Raw genomic sequence first — 6,165 nt, 5'->3', positions numbered from 1 at the left:
GACTACCAACAGATACACGACTGTACATCTGTTCAAGACCACCAACGAGTAGTCACCACTTTCCACCTTCTGTCGCGTCCCCCTTCTCTCCAGCACCGCAGTAAATTTTTTATAAATTTTGATATTCTATGCTTTGGTGGTTTAGGTTTTGGGATTGATACTTTGTTTCTGGTTATTGGACTAGACGGGAATTGAGGTTGTTTTTGGTTTGCTTAAATTATCAAGTTGTCTTATTCTTGCGCTTTGATTTTTGAATGAACTGGAGATCTTGAGTTCTTGTAGAGATGCACTTGAGTTGTTCTCAAGGAAATCTTGACAAAATTTTCAAATTGTGTATTCTAGCTGTATTCTTCTGGACGTACATTGAAAGTTCTAGGATGGGTACTAATTTAATCTAGATGGGGTGAATAGGTTCCAATTTAAAAATCCAATACAATTTTCAATTTAATTTTCAGTTCTCAAATTAATTCCACATTCACATCACATATAAACTATCCTACACATATGCAATTATAAAGATAAATAAAATGTGCACACAGGATGTAGGATTTAACGAGGCAAAACCCACCACTGGGAAAATCCTCGGGCTTCCAAGCCAGGACAAACACTAAGAGAAATGAGTACAGAAAGACTTACAAAACTCATCAACTAGACACACATACTAGTAGGCAGTTTTGTCTCCGCGCTTTGCTACTCGATCTCTCTTCAGCCTTCGAGTGGAAGTGGCACGACACTAACGCGGCCGTCAATCACTGTCGCCTCGAACTTTGCAGATACTAACGCGATCATGCAGAATGTATGAAATGAAATGATTTTGAAAATCAACCAATTATGAAAATCACAAGGCACATTTTCATAATTGATTTCAATTGAAGCACAATGAAAAACCAATGAACAAAACTAAATTTTTCTTTAAAAGAAAAAATACGTGGATACAAACTGATTTTTTTTTTTATCATAAACCTCACGGGAAAAATACGATTTTTCTTTTGAAAACACAGGCTGCTGACCGACATGGAAAACAAACTTTCTGCTGTTATATGAATGACGATGCATTCAGTGCATGGTGCTGCATCAAATGAAAACTACAATACATACCTTCCGAGCATGCAGCAATATATAAGAATATATATGTATTCTAAAACATGCAGCAAGTATATATATATATATGACTTAAACAATGAAAGTGCAGCAGCAATCCAAGACTAAAAAACCTTATTCTCATATAGCAGCAGCATCCTTTTCACTTTCACGAAAACGCAAAGGCAGCAACACAAAAACTCTTTTGTTTGTCTTTCAAAACATGCAGCAATATCGGAGTGCGACGGCAACACCAAAACAAAAAAAAACCTTTCTAATCTCTGTAGCCGTGCTAAACCAAGTAATTAGGACCCCTATTTATATGTGTGTATATATGCTAGGGTTTTTAAGCTGACTTAAAATTATGGGCTTAAACTAAAGCATAGTTAAACTAAATGGCCCATTGAATGCAAACTTAGACTATATGAATATGCATGCCAAATTTACCTGAGTGGATGTCTTTGAAAACGCTTGCCATTTTGTGATCGAGAGCACGAGAGACAAACTTAGACTAAAATAATTACAACTGAAAACAAGCACTAGTCTAAGATTACAGACTTAGGCGTTTTGTTTAGGAATAGCCAATTTTACCCTAACATACATAAAATTTGTTATTAGCATCATTCGTTGGTTATATGAAAGTTGTTTATTACTGATTATTTTTGTTGTATTTTTTCAGAAAATGACTAGGTTTGGTGCTGTATTGAATTTCAATGGTAGATGGAGATATGCGACAAGGACAATGTGACTACTTGGGTTTGTGAAAGGCTCTCTGTACGACCCAAAAAAAATTCCACTGTACATAAATGTCGAAAGAAAGTTATCAAGATGTGAAATTGCAAGTAACCATGGCACTGCAATTAGACTATTTGGGTTTATTATCGAAAGAAAGTCTTCAAGATGTGAAAGTCCAAGTAATCTTGCCACTACAATTAGACCTGCACCACCATCTCAGTTTGAAAAATATGATGGTAACTTTGATAAGTTCAACGGTCATGGAGCGAGTTACGACGTCTGACTGCCATGCAAAAGTGAGGAAGAGGAATGATGATATAATCGTTAGAGCAAATTCAACAGTGCTAAGATCATGGAATGAGATGCCACATGATACTTTGGTGAGTATCCTGGAGAGGGTTCCATGGTTTCACTATGGTTTCAGTGTCTGCTATTTGTGCCAATCATGGCTGATGGCATTCCTTGATGTGGTTACTCCTAATAATGCGATGGATCTACGTTTCATGGATTTAGTTGTGGAATTCGATTCTCCGAGACGTTTGTTCGATTTTCTTAGGATTGTGTTTAAATGGCGATCGCACTGGTATTGGAAAAAACTTTATCTGCCCAAGGCAATTCTTAGTCAGCAACTCCTCACTTGGATTGCTGAAAGGTACGACCAATTACTGTTTCCTTTCTTCTTTTATAATTATGAAAATCCTTTTCAATTTTCGAACATGTGTTGTGTTTGGGTTAATATTTAAATTTGGACTTAAAGGGAAGGAAGCCCAAAAGAGCTTAATAGAGGAGATTTTGCTCAAGGCCCAGAGTCAAGCTCAGATACCTATCTCGAGACAATATGACGACTCCCCATTAAATGCAAAGGTTAGGTGCTTACAAGGGAAGTGACAACCGATGTAAATCAACCAACTCTCGGCCCAAAAGCACTTTTTCGAGTGGTAGAACTGTAAAAATGCTAATGACTCACTACTCTCCAGTTGCTTTCGGGCAAGAGCAGAAGCAGCACAGTCAGGCTAATTCACTTATAAATAGGGGAAGAGGGCCCAGAGACAAGGACACTCAACCAATCAAACAAACAAACATACAACTTGCCTCTCAGTCAAGCAAATATCCATAAAGTTGTGTTTTGTTCAGATTCTGCACCCTTTTAGCTTTAGACTTCCTTTAGAAAGACATCTTTTGTTTATGTAAAAGCTCTACTACCTTCTTCAAATGTTGTAGTATCGATTCTCTCGTGTAAACTTATTTACCTTTCATCCATTTTTCAGTACCTAACCCCTTATAACTAAAACAAAGAGATTGCAAGACGTTTAACCTTGCCCGACAAGGGGAAATCTTGCCCACCTCTCATTGTTTTGTCTTTCAATTAATAGATCTATTGTTATAATGTATTCCCAGTATATATTCAACTCATTTCTAGTCTTTTGATGATCCAAAGTTCCATCAGTTCTTAGATTTGGTTCACTTAGTGGTTCTATGGTCATAAGAAGATTAAAAGTGATTAAAACTAATGACTTGATCAGATCTTGATCTCCACCTTTTAAGCATACAAGATAAAGAACTAAAAGTCCTTGATCTGAAGGCACAGAAAAGAACTTAATGTAGACTCACCCATCTACGACAATCCTTTGATAACAAGAAGTCAGAATAACTTCGGCCCAAGTAATTGGCTTAAATACACTTGTTCTACATCTGCCATACAGAGATGGCAGTGGCACGCCTTAGCACTTAGTTAGTTTTGATTGTGAGCCTCAAGGCCTACACCTAAGACCCCACAAAGACACTTTTCAGAACTAACTTTATCCTCATCTTGCAGCATCTCAACAAGCCGGAGCCCGATAATCAACCAAAGTGCCAACTCCTCGAGGAGCTGTGTGCTCAAGCCAGGGACCCCTCCCCGCGAGATTTCCCGCCTTAATAGGTTATGTTATTGTTTGCAGAAAAAACATGCTGTGTTCTAATTTGATGAAGTTGCAGAGCACCGTTATTGGAATACTTGAATGTACTCAAAGAGTTCAGGTATAACACTGAGGGTCCTCCTGATCTTTGTATTATAGGGGTGATACCTTATTGTAAGAATTTAAAAGCAGTACATCTCGGTCGTATCTGTCTAGAAATGATCTCTCAATGCATTGCCAATTCATAAATGAACTCCGCCTATATCAAATGATAGACGACGTAGCAACATCATATAATGCTAGACGCTTTCCGCATCTAAAGTGTCTACTGATTTCGTCAATCTTCGTGTCATACGATGCTTTGTAAACTATACTAAATAGCCACAAGAATCTTGAGCTACTTGATACACGACACAGTTGTTGTATTCCCCAGGGTGGTATAATGACGAAGAAATTTTATCTGAAGAATGTTGCGTGGGACGAACAACTGATCAACGTAAAGGCTGCTGGTGTGGAGCTGCATCTCCAGTGTGCAAGGAAACAATTTGAGCAATGTTCTCCCCTATACAACAATTGATTTTCTTTTTCTTTGGTTGGGTGCGTCATGGGGTAATTTGGACAGCTAGTTCTTTTGTGGTTTACAACTACATGGCATTTGAAAAGTGGATCGTTTTGCTTTCATCATAAAGAAATCATTTTATTTTTGAAACAGATGAAAGTGAATAATTCATTCATGCTCTTCTATCGTTTATGTTGCATAAGCGATTCAAATTTTCTTTCCAGTAGTTTAGACGAATGTTTCTAGCTAGAATATTGTAACAACTTCCTTTTTTCTCAAATATTCATAGCCTAACCCAAAAAACAACCCTCAAGGCCACTTGAGATTTTGGATCAATGTAAGCCTTTTTGAAGAAGATCAATTGAAACATAGAAATTTTGTAATCTCTGATTTAGAATCTGTTAACCCTAAAAACTACCAAGCCTACGTGGCGTGCAGGCCGAGTAACTAATGAGCTAACTACGTCATTCGGTTATGTGTGGGGCATGCCAACTTGACGGCCGAGCTCGACCGGGGAGTAAAATTTGTTGATATTGTGTTGAGCATGCTGCTGACTTCTTTATCTTGCGACTAAGGTCAAGGAAGGAACATGTCTCGGCCTTCGGGTTCTAGAGCCTGAAGACAAGGCTAGTAATCTTATGAAGTTCAAGGATCATCGGTGCCGGGTTCGGTCACGGTGATTATATTCGTAAGAATATAAGCACGCCGAACTGACTCTAAACTATACAGACACAAGTACTCAAAAGAGATATATGTCTTGATGGTGAATGTGGTTCGGCCGTCAGAATGCCGAATTGTAAAACTTACTTGTGAATATCCAATCATAAAACAACTCGGCGTTCAATTCGAGCCCAGTAATCTTTAACACCTCACTTCGTCGAGAAGGCTAATGAGATGACATCTGCCAATAAGGATTTGAAAATCCTTCTCAACCGAGACTTGGATAGATAATCAGTCAGCCTCGATGCAGTGCTGTTTATCCAAACTGAAGGTGCTCCGCGGTCGGTTGATTCTACGACAACAGTGATGTTTATCCAAACTGAAGGTGTTTGCTAGTTGCTTTCACAGTGTTATTTATCCAAACTGAAGATGTGTCGGCGAAAAAGAAAATAAAAATCTCAAGGTTGTTGAGAGGTTTCGTGTAGAGCAAGAGTTTGCGCAAGGCAGTTTATGTATTATGTTGGATGGGTTGAATGGTGCGCTCCCTCCTTTATTAATAGGAACATATTTTCTATTTGGCACGGCCTGGATAATAAGCCAGGCAATTTTGATTATACCTGAAGAATCTGTAATGGAATATTCTGAGAAAAATCATGACCACATACATATCTGGTCGACAAATGGGGACTCTGAACGCTAATCCTACTCCAACCAAGAGACTCCTTCTCCGTATTATTCGTCTAAATGCACTCAGCGACTTAATTGCAAATGGAAAATTAATTAAATTACCATCTCTGACAACCAATTGCAAAGCGTAATCATTATCCCACCATCACTTCATTATCCTTACAGCCCATGCATGCATAAAAAACAAAACATCATGGTTGGTAGTTTTGCATTATCTGCAAAACCATCCTGATCCCATCACATCACCCTATTTTTATTACTCCAAATGGATACGAATGGCATATCCACATGCTAATCATCCAAATATTAATTGCATCCTTGTGGTATTTTTCCACGTGGTTCTGCATGCCAGCTAAATATGAAACTCTTGCAACTGATTAAATAACATTTGGATAGACCTCTAATGTTGCACGACATTTCACATAACCTCCTCTGCATGGAGTTTTACACGTATCACAACTCTGTACGCTTTAAGGATATTTTAAAGATAATTACTGTTTGTACCATACTTGACCAATCCCGAAACTACTGAGCACTGGTCAACAT

Source organism: Malus sylvestris, chromosome 13, assembly GCF_916048215.2.
Source record: "Malus sylvestris chromosome 13, drMalSylv7.2, whole genome shotgun sequence".
Classification (NCBI taxonomy): domain Eukaryota; kingdom Viridiplantae; phylum Streptophyta; class Magnoliopsida; order Rosales; family Rosaceae; genus Malus; species Malus sylvestris.
This window is presented reverse-complemented; position numbering follows the sequence as displayed.